This window comes from Ovis canadensis, chromosome 16, assembly GCF_042477335.2.
Source record: "Ovis canadensis isolate MfBH-ARS-UI-01 breed Bighorn chromosome 16, ARS-UI_OviCan_v2, whole genome shotgun sequence".
In the NCBI taxonomy this organism is placed as follows: Eukaryota; Metazoa; Chordata; class Mammalia; order Artiodactyla; family Bovidae; genus Ovis; species Ovis canadensis.
The window spans coordinates 28,393,271-28,405,996 of NC_091260.1; the positions used below are offsets into that span (position 1 = coordinate 28,393,271).

At 41.6% G+C, this 12,726-nt stretch overlaps 1 pseudogene; it reads right to left on the reverse strand.

Annotated features, from left to right (window-relative positions):
* Positions 1-266: 266 nt before the first annotated feature.
* Positions 267-1,088, reverse strand: LOC138421913 (small ribosomal subunit protein eS6 pseudogene; annotated as a pseudogene).
* Between the last annotated feature and the right edge of the window lie 11,638 nt (positions 1,089-12,726).

A 12,726-nucleotide genomic window follows, 5' to 3' on the forward strand; every position in this document is an offset into this window, starting at 1 on the left:
GTCCTAAGTCATTTATTTCCTCTATCTTGTCCCATGCCTTGCTGAAAAGTCAATCAATCAATGTAAGAATTCTGAGACACCCACTAAAGGAACTCTGTTCTGGCCATGGCTTCCACTATCATATGTGGTCTGGTTCTGAATCTGAAGGACTGTCACTTTCAAGGACCTCCTGCAGACCTATTCCACTGCTAGATTATGCAGCACCTCCTTTTCCATGTTTGTGGACCTTCATTTATCTATTTGATCATCAATTAAAAGTCAAGAAGGGAGAGCTGGTGTCTGGTCTGCTTTATTTGTCACTCTCAGAACACCTCATTTTTGACTGGACTCAGACTTGGAAGTAGAAGCTCTCAGGGAGGACAGCCTCCGTCTCTTGGCGATCTGCTCCTGCCGTTTTTCTTTGGCCTCCTTCATTCTCTTGGCCAAAAGTTCAGCATATTCTGCAGCCTCTTCTTTATTTTTCTTGGTACGCTGTTTCTTCAGAGCAATACGCCGGCGTTTGTGTTGCAGAACTCTGGGAGTCACGAGACGCTGAATCTTGGGTGCTTTAGTCCTAGGTTTCTTACCGTCTTTGTTTAGGGGCTTTCGCACAACATATTGGCGGACATCATCTTCTTTAGAGAGATTGAAAAGTTTGCGGATTCTGCTAGCTCTTTTGGGACCCAGGCGACAAGGCACTGTAGTATCAGTGAGTCCAGGAATATCCTTCTCCCCTTTTTTCACGATGACCAAATTGAGAACACTCAGATTGGCATCCACAATGCAACCCCGCACAGATTTGCACTTTCTGTCTCCAGTCCTCCTTGGTCTGTAACAGGAATGCTCCTTACTCAGAAGCAGGCGAACTCGGCCATGGGTCAAGACACCCTGCTTCATGGGGAAACCCTGCTTGTCGTTCCTGCCACTGATTCGGACCACATAACCCTTCCATTCTTCACCCAGAGCGTCAGCAGCAACTTCTGTGGCCATACGCTTCTCGTAGAAGGTACGAAGTTTTCGTTCATCGTCCACTTCAATGAGCTTCTGGCAGCCAGTGGCCGGGAAAGAGATGTTCAGCTTCATTCTGAAGCAGCCGACAGCCTCTGAGGCGCCACGAAAAAGAGTCCAGGTGTTTTTTGGCTTCCTACTTTTGCATTCCAGTCCCCTATAATGAATATAGAGCCTTTTAAATAGCTAAGAATTATATTGGTGAAGGGTTTCATTGTTGAGTTAATGATTGCCGTGAGGCCTCCATATCCTTTATCTTTTAGGCACCTGGGAGGATATTAATCAATGTAATTGGGATGCAGAAATAGGAATATAGTAGTTTTGACGTTAGCAATACTAGATTTTTGAATTAATGAATTTTCTCTTTGTTATAAATCACTGTACTCCTCTTTCTTTGTTATAAATTGTTGCATCCTTGCTATGTAAGAATAAAACTTTGTTTAGTGCTTTCTGAGAGTGGCACCAGACTTTGGAAAGAACAACACTTTTAGGGCAAATAAGTTTTCTGGGTAATGGACCCTTATCAGAAAAGGGTCATAAAATGCTAATAGGCCTCCTGGCCATAAGATGATGTAAATCACCCAAGACCTGTGTATACAGATAGGTATGCAGATAGAAAGCCTGGTCTCGATAAGGGTCAGAGCTGCTGACCCTGCATGACTCTGCTTCTTACATTTATCTCTACGTACAATTTAGAGTATAAAAGCTTCCCTGAAAAATGAAGAGACGGACACCAGGACCAGTTCCACAAAAGCCTGGCTCCCCCATGTCAATTCTTTCTTTCTTCTCTTTCTCTTACTCTCTTTTCAGGCTGATCCCCTGGAGCACAGGGGCTTGCTGTGTTCACTTCTCTGCCCAGGCTTCTAAGACCCACATGAGAGGGAGCCCAAGGCGGGGCCCCCTCCACTATTCAAGCAGGCGCCTGTGGCCTATGTGAATGGTTTAAGTCCCTTGTCTTGGGACTTTGTTGGTTTTCTGCGTAAACCAAGGAATATCGGCCTCTTTCTCTACTCTATTTTCTTAACTGCAACATTCTTTCTTTGTCTCTCTCTATATCTCTAAATAAATCCTTATCTCCTTCTATATCTCTAAATAAATAAATCTCAGTCGCCAACGCCGTCACACTTCGGATACCCTGGATCCAGCCGGGGCTGGTCCCCAGTAATAGTGGATAGTGCTATGAATGGTGGAAAGAGAAAATGGGCACATTTAGAGGATGCATGTGTTTTCATGTAGAAAAGGATATAGGAGAAAGTAAGAGAACACAGAGCCCCTCCAGATGGAGCAACTGTTTCCCATGGAGATTTTAGCTGTGGATGATGCTAGTGGTACAAATTAATACCAATTATAATTGGACAAATTATACCCAAGGAGGATGCATGGGAACCTTTAATCTATAGCCTGTTTGTAAGAAGCACAGGTGAAAAACAGCTTGCTCTTGGCACTTGAAGCAGACGATCATGGGACTGAGTCCCTAACCCATGGAACCTGATGCTACCTCTGGGTAGGTAGTGCCAGTATTGAGTCGAATTATAAGATGGCCAGTTGGTATCTGATAATTGCCTAGTCATGTGGGGAAACCCCCTCTCCTCACGTCAGAAGTGGGTACTAGACTCTTTACCAAGGAAGCTTACAGTGTGAAGAAAACTCACCCTGCCACATGCGTGAAACACAAGCACCTTTCATTAGGTGTGCTGAGGTACAGAAGGCTACAGAAAGTGAGTTGAGTGTTGTATATATAATACGCATGTAAGTATGCATATCATCTTTAGATAAAGTTTATCATTTCAAATTCCGAAACTAGAGCCATTATTCCTGGGTCTCATATTACTGTGAAACCACAGCCCCCCCTTCCACTCACAGATCCATACTATCTAAGCAAAACAGACACTTATCTTACTTTGAGGTCAAATGTCAAACAAAATGGTTAAGGTCCTAAAGGGCTCAAATTGTCAGTGAAATTAGTGATTTGTTTTTTAAAAATTGTATTTTTCTCTATTTTCCCCTCATGACTTCCAAAGCTGCAAGTTAACATTCAAATGCCATTTAAAAAGGAATAGTCAATAATTATTCATTATAAAAATATAACATAGAAAAATATGTATTTAAAGTATTTTTAAAAACCAAAGCCTCGTCTTATCACAGTACCTGTATTATAGAGAATATCACTGATGAGAAGATATAATTTGAAACTTATGGACATTCTTAAAAATACTTGGAACTTACAAACTTTAGTTCATTCTTTAGACATTCTTAATAACATTAAAGCAAAAAACATTAAGGTTTGCACTTTTGTTAAGAACAAGAGATTTCTGGGCCCTGGTTATATTTGACTGTTTATCCTTTTCTCTACTCCCAGTAGCATAAAACACCCTAAGTAGAAATTAATGATTGCTTTAAAGTTGCAAGCAGCAATATTTATTTATTTATTTATTTAAATTTTTATTTTTACTTTATTTTACTTTACAATACTGTATTGGTTTTGCCATACTTTGACATGAATCCACCACGGGTGTACATGCGTTCCCAAACATGAACCCCCTTTCTCTCCTCCCTCCCCATAACATCTCTCTGGGTCATCCCAGTGCACCAGCCCCAACCATCCTGTAACCCACATCGGACATAGACTGGCAATTCGTTTCTTACATGATAGTATACATGTTTCAATGCCATTCTCCCAAATCATCCCACCCTCACCCTCTCCCTCTGAGTCCAAAAGTCCGTTCTACACATCTGTGTCTCTTTTGCTGTCTTGCATACAGGGTCATCATTGCCATCTTTCTAAATTCCATATATATGTATTAGTATACTGTATTGGTGTTTTTCTTTCTGGCTTACTTCACTCTATATAATCAGCTCCAGTTTCATCCATCTCATCAGAACTGATTCAAATATATTATTTTTAATGGCTGAATAATACTCCATCTTGTATATGTACCATAGCTTTCTTATCCATTCATCTGCTGATGGACATCTAGGTTGTTTCCATGTCCTGGCTATTATAAACAGTGCTGCAATGAACATTGGGGTACATGTGTCTCTATCAATTCTGGTTTCCTCGGTGTGTATGCCCAGAAGTGGGGTTGCTGGGTCATAAGGCAGTTCTATTTGCAATTTTTTAAGGAATCTCCACACTGTTCTCCATAGTGGCTGTACTAGTTTGCATTCCCACCAACAGTGTAGGAGGGTTCCCTTTTCTCCACACCCTCTCCAGCATTTATTGCTTGCAGATTTTTGGATCGCAGCCATTCTGACTGGTGTGAAGTGGTACCTCATTGTGGTTTTGATTTGCATTTCTCTAATAATGAGTGATGTTGAGCATCTTTTCATGTGTTTGTTAGCCATCCGTATGTCTTCTTTGGAGAAATGTCTATTTAGTTCTTTGGCCCATTTTTTGATTGGGTCGTTTATTTTTCTGGAGTTGAGCTGCATAAGTTGCTTGTATATTTTTGAGATTAGTTGTTTGTCAGTTGCTTCATTTGCTATTATTTTCTCCCATTCAGAAGGCTGTCTTTTCACCTTGCTTATATTTTCCTTTGTTGTGCAGAAGCTTTTAATTTTAATTAGATCCCATTTGTTTATTTTTGCTTTTATTTCCAGAATTCTGGGAGGTGGATCATAGAGGATCCTGCTGTGATTTATGTCTGAGAGTGTTTTGCCTATGTTCTCCTCTAGGAGTTTTATAGTTTCTGGTCTTACATTTAGATCTTTAATCCATTTTGAGTTTATTTTTGTGTGTGGTGTTAGAAAGTGATCTAGTTTCATTCTTTTACAAGTGGTTGACCAGTTTTCCCAGCACCACTTGTTAAAGAGATTGTCTTTACTCCATTGTATATTCTTGCCTCCTAAGCAGCAATATTTAAATGCAAAGAATATTTTGAGGATCACATGTATGACTTTAACATATCTGTGAATTTATGTGTTGGGAAATGTTTCAGATACCTAGTTGGTTCAATACTTCAAGTGTGTGTATTGTGATTATAAAATTATAAAATTTTTTTCATCAAAACATTTTCATGTTTAGAACTGGTTGTTGGTTCAATACCTCAAGTTGGTTCAATATCTGAAGTATGTGTATTGTGATTATAAAATTATAAAACTTTTTTTCATAAAAATATTTTGGTATTTAGAACTGCTTGTTTGGCCATCTCATTCTGCTTTAACTTACAGCATAAACTTTGAGCAAGTCATATAAATTATTTGAAGCTTCATGATCCCATCTGTCAACCTTTTCTTAGCATAAACATTTATCTTTATGTGTATGTATCTTTTTGTGGAGCAAATTCACAACTTCAATGACTTCTCAAAGAAGTGTGATACAAAAGGGGAAAAAAATTAAATCACTGAGTTAGCTAGTTTTTAAGGCCTTAGATTAACTGTGTCAGAGTCCCTTTACTGGTCCGTCCACTCATCTCAGCTGTTGTCAGTGTCCATGAATAGAACTCTCAGATGCCCTCTTTTCTAAATGAAATCCTTCAAGGAAATTGTAGCCACTGTGTCTGAGAGACCAGGCACACCACCAACCCAAATCCCCAATGCAAGACAGGGTTGACCAATGACTAATTGACATGTGGTACAAAGGCCAGCCAGCTCCTTACCTCAAGCTGGAATCAATTTGGGGGTGCAATCTGAGCTCTAGAACTTCCCTGTGGGATCAGAAATGAGTCTCTAATAGCTCCCTTTCTCCCCTTCCACAGCTCCCAGGTTTATCTCATTTCCCTCTTCTTCTCAGAGCCCTCACCTATAATCACTTGAACAGGAATCCTTGCCTCAGGTTTTGTTTCCAGAGAAATGGATTAAAAGAGGCATCTTTGAATTCTCAAGTCTTCTGCAGACTCTAAGGATGTCTTATGGTGGTTAGTTCATTCATCCTGGATTATTCTGCAAGTCGCTAACAGTGAGGATGCTCTCACTGATGATAAGTGGAATTTGAGAGTCCCTGGCATGCTGCAGTCGAACAGTTGCTTACATAACTGAGATGGGATATAGATGAGAATGATCTACTAGCTGGTGTAAAGTCCAGTGGGATTGAGCAATGCAGGGAAATAACTATAAGGGCTGATGCCGAGTGGCTCTTGATATGTGCCATTAATTTTTTTGAGAGATGATCTATCAGCAATATAAAGCAAAGAGTGAGAAGAGCGAGGGTAAGGGACTCTTTGGCAAAATTTAAAGAAAGCCATATTTTCTTCAGACAGAGGACATACACTGGAGGTGAGGCTCAGGACCTAATTGCAAGAAGAGCAGAATCTCAGAGAAGAATGAATTTTCAACCCTGTCAAGGGTCTTAAAGTCAGTCCCCTGATAAGAGTGGAACCTTGAGACTTGGGAGGGGGCTGTGTAGGTAAATCACGAGACCCTTTGAAAAATTTGAACTCCTGCATTCCCTTCAATGCTCAAAACCTGCAGAATTGGCCTACTCTCCTTGTTGGGAGATCCCTGTCTATTTGCTTAAAGCCTATGCAGAAGTTTAAAATAAAGCAGATGCCTAACATAATAACCTCCACTCTCCTCTGAATATTCCCTAGCTCTTATACTGACCAGCAGAAAATCTAATCTCAGCAAATCCTTACTGAGTAAGGTAAAGAGAGGAGAGGGGTTTGTGCCACAGTTGCTGCAGCTCTTGGCCCACACATACCAGTAGAAACCAGGAGAGTCTGACTGAGAATCCCGAGGATGCTGAATCAAGAGGGGAGGAACAGAGGGCTGGATATGGGACAGCTTGATGATAAGGGAGCACCTGTGATACACAATTTAAACCCCTGGCAATAGTACTGAGTGATTCTAGAACATTTCTAGAATGAGTCTCAGACATTTGGAAAAGGTGATGGCCTACATTAAGTGATGCTGGGATGCCAGACCTGCTGTGGCAAATTGTTGAGGAAGGAAACAAAAGGCTTACAGATGTGGGAATGCTTGTCTGGTTCCAATGTTTTTTAAAGATGGAAAAGCCAACAACAGACCATGTCCTTTGGGAGGGCACATGTCAGAAACAGGATCAGAAGCAGTTTGTGTTCACAGGGGATGGGCCACAGTGTACATACATGGTCTTGTCTCAAGGCTATGTTAATCCTTCTGCTCTCTGTCATAATATATGTTGAAGGGATCTTATCCATCTGATCAGCCCACTGAATTTCAAATTAGTCCACAACACTGATGTGTTCATTGGACGTGGCACCGAAGAATTGATGCTTTTGAACTGTGGTATTGGAGAAGACTCTTGAGAGTCCCTTGGACTGCAAGGAGATCCAACCAGTCCATTCTGAAGGAGATCAACCCTGGGATTTCTTTGGAAGAAATGATGCTAAAGCTGAAGCTCCAGTACTTTGGCCACCTCATGCAGAGTTGACTCATTGGAAAAGACTCTGATGCTGGGAGGGATTGGGGGCAGGAGGAGAAGGGGACGACAGAGGATGAGATGGCTGGATGGCATCACGAACTCGATGAACGTGAGTCTGAGTGAACTCCGGGAGATGGTGATGGACAGGGAGGCCTGGCGTGCTGTGATTCATGGGGTCGCAAAGAGTCGGACACGACTGAGCGACTGAACTGAACTGAACTGAAACATGAGGTAAGTGGATAGCATGTATCTTAATATATGTCCTCCTGAGGGTGGGAGACAATCCAGAGATTCGGGCCTCCCAGAACCATGAAATTTTTAGGGTCTCTCATTTCTGATTCAGGATAAAGCAAAGAAATGGTTTCTTGAAGGCACTGCTGAGCTTCCAGCTTGGGAATGATGCCATGCAGGATGATGCACTGTCCTCAGAAGGCAGTTTATATATTCCATTAATGGCATCTCCAACAGGGAGAGTGTATGCATCCAGAAATCGAAGTGTTGAAGTAGAAGTCACTCCAAGCCACTCACTCGGGTTATTAACTTTGGCTTGTGGGGTTTTAGTGGTCCTAGTTCATAGGGCTCACAGTAAACATCCCACCAAACTAAATTTATGGTTCTGTCACATTGGGATTCCCTTGACAGTAGACAGGAAATGAAGAAAGTACTCCTTACATCATAAGGGTAATTGATCCCAACCACCTTGAGGAGGTAGAGATGCTGCTACCTAATGGGAATAGGATGGAGAATATTTGGTGTTTTGGCGGCTTACTGGGGCTTCTTTTGCTATACTTGTGCCCGGTTGTACCTGTAAATAAGCAACACAGAAATTACAGCCTGACAACTGCATGAAAACCAGGAGCCCAGCCCCCTCAGCAGTGAGGCTCTGGGCCAACCTTCTAGGCAAGTCCCTTGGGGCAGAAGAAGAGGATTCTAAGTACTTTTTAAATTTTTGTTTATTTTTAGCCTCACAGTATGTGGGACCTTGGTTCCCCAACCAGGGATTGAAACTGTGCTCCCTGCAGTAGAAGCACAGAGTCTTAACCACTGGGTCACAAGTAGACTACTGCACCTCAAGCTTTAATGGTCAAACGAGTTGCTCAGGGATTTTTCAAAATGCAGATTCTGATTCTGTACTTTTGAGAAGTTCCCAGGTGACATCCAACCTGTTGATGCACAGACTAAAGTCTGAGTAGCAAGCCTTTAGACTAGAGTGTGCAAGAGAAGCATAAAGACATATGTGTGATTTAAAGTTTTTCTAGCTAGCAGCCACATTAAAGTAAGAAATGAATAAAGTTAATTTTATAATATAGTTCAGCTGACCCATTATATTCAAAATGCTATCATTTCAACGTACAGTCTATATAGAAGTAAAGTTGCTCAGGCGTGTCCAACTCTTTGTGACCCCATAGACTATAGCCCACCAGGCTCCTTGATCCATGGGATTTTCCAGGCATGAATACTGGAGTGGGTTGCCATTTCCTTCTCCAGGGGATCTTCCCGACCCAGGTCTCCCGCACTGTAGGCAGACGCTTTACCGTCTGAGCTACCAGGGAAGAGCTACAATCTATATAAGAATTGTAAATTAGATATTTTATATGTTTTTGTACTGTCTTGAAAATCCAGTGAATGTTTTATACTTGAGGAATACCTTAATTCAGATGCTAATTTTTCATCAGAAATATACATATATATGTTTGTATTTTATAACATTTACAGTAGAAAGTAGATTTGTACACTCAATTTTATTTTAGACATACTTAAAATTTCCCAGAAAGTGAATTAAATATGAGCTTTTAAATGTAAACTAATTAAAACTGGATGAATTTGTAAAAATCAGTTTGTCAATTACACTAATCACATTTCAATGCTAAAACACCACATGTAGCCAGTTCAGTTCATTCCCTCAGTCATGCCCGACTTGTTGTGACCCCACGGACTGCAGCATGCCAGGCCTGCCTGTCCATCACCAACTCCCAGAGCTTGCTCAAACTAATGTCCATCAAGTCGGTGATGCCATCCAACCATCGCGTCCGTCATCTGCTGGCGACGGAATGAAACACCAACACTGCAGAGTGGTTTAAATCTTTATATTTTAACACCTGCTTCTTACAGCTGCTTTATTTTATATCCCTTGCACAACAGCCTACAGGGCAAGCTGCCAAGCACTATGATTCAGAGACTATACAGTGCGCAGGCGCAGGGTGAGATAACCTTTACCTTGACTTATTTACCGCAGCTAAGACCTTGTTTTGGGGAACTTCCTTATCAACTTAGAATCCGTTTTGTCCCAGGGTCTGTTCCTTTTGAGGAATCAGAGAAACATCCTTGTGTGCAAGAAATGTTCTTTTCCCATGGGAACAAACAGGATTCTTAGCTGAACATCTCGTTTGCAAGAATGTTCAGCTCAGGTTGAGGGTCTTGTTTACAAGCACTTCTCAACCTTCCTTAAACCTAGTTCCCTACACTGGGCAGAACATCTCGTTTGCAAGACTGTTCAGCCCTGGTTGAGAGTCTCGTTTGCAAGCACTTCTCAACCTTCTTTATACCTTGTTCCCTACAGTCATTCTCTTCTCTTCCTGCCTTCAATCTTGCCCAGCATCAGGGTCTTTTCCAATGAGTCAGCTCTTTGCATCAGGTGGCCAAAGTGCTGGAGTTTCAGCTTCAACATCAGTCCTTTCAATGCATATTTAGGACTGATTTCCTCTAGGATTGACTGGTTTGATCTCCTTGCATTCCAAGGGACTCTCAAGAATCTTCTCCAGTGGTTATCATATTAAACAGAGTAGCTCTAAGTCATGTGAGAAAGACCAGAAGAAAGCTGATTGAAATGAGGAAAAAGAAACTTGGGAAGTAGGCTTGAAATAAAACACTGAGGGTTGAAGGGAGTATACTTAAAAAAAAAACAAACAAACCTAAGGAATGATGATTTCTTAAGGAGTAAATGACAAGGTCCGAAAGAATAGTGGGGTAAAAAATAACCTGTCTTCAACTATTTGTGGCTAGCATTATTTTAACTCATTTTGATAATTCAAAGGTACCAATATCTGGTTTTCTGCTGTAGCCACCTGGACCCAAGCACTTGCCATCTTGGATTTTACTTAATCAAGATATAGAATATTACAGTGATTAAAAATCCATGATCCTTAGGAAGAAACACCACACCTGGGACCTATGCTATTCTCCACCATTCTTCTTCAGTTCCATTCAGTTCAGTTGCTCAGTTGTGTCCGACTCTTTGTGTGACCCCATGAACTGCAGCATGCCAGGCCTCCCTGTCCATCACCAACTTCCAGCATTTACTCAGACTCATGTCCATTGAGTCAGTGATGCCATCTAACCATCTCGTCCTCTGTCATCACCTTCTCTTCCTGCCTTCAATTTTTCCCAGCATCAGGGTCTTTTCCAATGAGTCAGTTCTTTGCATAAGGTGGCCAAATTATTGGAGTTTCAGCTTCAGCATCAGTCCTTACAATGAATATTCAGGACTGATTTCCTTTAGGATTGACTGGTTTGGTCTCCTTGCAGTCCAAGGGACTCTCAAGAGTCTTCTCCAACACCACAGTTCAAAAGCATCAATTCTTCAGTGCTCAGTTTTGTTTAGAGTCCAACTCTTGCATCCATACATGATCACTGGAAAAACCATAGCTTTGACTAGATGGACCTTTGTTGGCAAAGTAATGTCTCTGCTTTTTAATAAACTGTCTATAGGTTATTAGCTGAAGAAGCTAAAGTTGAACGGTTTTATGAAGACCTACAAGACCTTCTAGAACTAACACCCCCCAAAAGATGTCATTTTCATTATAGGGGACTCCAATGCAAAAGTAGGAAGTCAAGAAATACCTAGAGTAACAGTCAAATTTGGCCTTGGAGTTCAGAATGAATCAGGGCAAAGGCTAACAGAGTTTTGCCAAGAGAATGACCAGTCTTCCAACAACAAGAGAAGACTCTACACATGGACATCATCAGATGGTCAATACCAAAATCAGATTGATTATATTCTTTGTAGCCAAAGATGGAGAAGCTCTACACAGTCAGCAAAAATAGGACTGGGAGCTCACTGTGGCTCAGATCATGAACTCCTTATTGCCAAATTCAGACTTAAATTGTAGAAAGTAGGGAAAACCACTAGACCATTCAGATATGACCTAAGTCAAATCCTTTCTGATTATACAGTGGAAGTGACAGATAGATTCAAGGGATTAGATCCGATGGACAGAGTGCCTGAAGAACTATGGACGGAGGTTCGTGACATTGTACTGGAGGCAATGATCAAGACCATCCCCAAGAAAAAGAAACACAAAAAGGCAAAATGGTTGACTGAGGAGGCTTTACAAACAGCTATGAAGTGAAAAGAAGTGAAAGGCAAAGGAGAAAAGGAAAGATTTACCCATTTGAATGCAGAGTTCCAAAGAATAGCAAAGAGAGGTAAGAAAGCCTTCTTCAGTGATCAATGCAAAGAAATAGAGGAAAAGAACAGAATGGGAAAGACTAGAGATGGCTTCAAGAAAATTAGAGATACCAAGGGAACTTTTCACACAAAGGTGGGCACAATGAAGGACAGTCTTCTTAGAGATAGGTATATTTGGATTCCTGGTTCTGGCTACAAAGATTAAGAACCTTGTCTTTTGAGAGGGGTGGCCCCCTGCGGCACTATCAAGAGGTTTCCTGACTTGGGGATAATTTGCCTAATTCTCTGAGTAGGTTCCCTAACAACCCATCTGTTCATGCCATGGGCCCCCAGTGTGGGGCACATTCTTCTGGACAAGCCTTGTCTCCCTCTCTTTCTGCCTCTTTCCCTGCTTCTTGGTGAGGACACAGTCCTAACCAGCTCAATGACTCATCCTCTTCAGCTCAGGCTTCTGGGGCCAGCTTAATCCTCTTTATCTGGTTAGTGTTCCCTCTGCATCGCTGACTCAGTGCGCTGTCCATTTGCTGAGCTAGTGAAGCTTTGCTGCCCCCTTCTGGTTTGAACAAAATACTACTTGTTAACGAATTCAGAAAACATCATAATTGCATATTTTGTCGAAAGCAGTGTATAATAAAAAGCTGCATCATTTTGAAACAATTAACTACCATTTATTGAGCAGCTTCTGTGTGCTAGAGCCATTGGGCACTGGAGATACAGCAGTGAATGAAACAGGCATCAATATGTGGCCTTGTGGAACAGAGAAAGACCAATAAACACTGAAGCCAGAGGTTGCCTGGTATGTTTGAAGAACATCAAGGGAGCCAGAGTGGCCGAAGCACTGGAACAGAGTGACTATGGGGGGAGAAGTATGGCACATGTTAGAGAGCTAAGTGTGGAAGGGCAGGTGGGAGCAGATTACACAAGGCCTGTAGTCAGTGGCAACACTGACTCAATGGACTTGAGTTTGAGCAAGCTCTGGGAGTTGGTGATG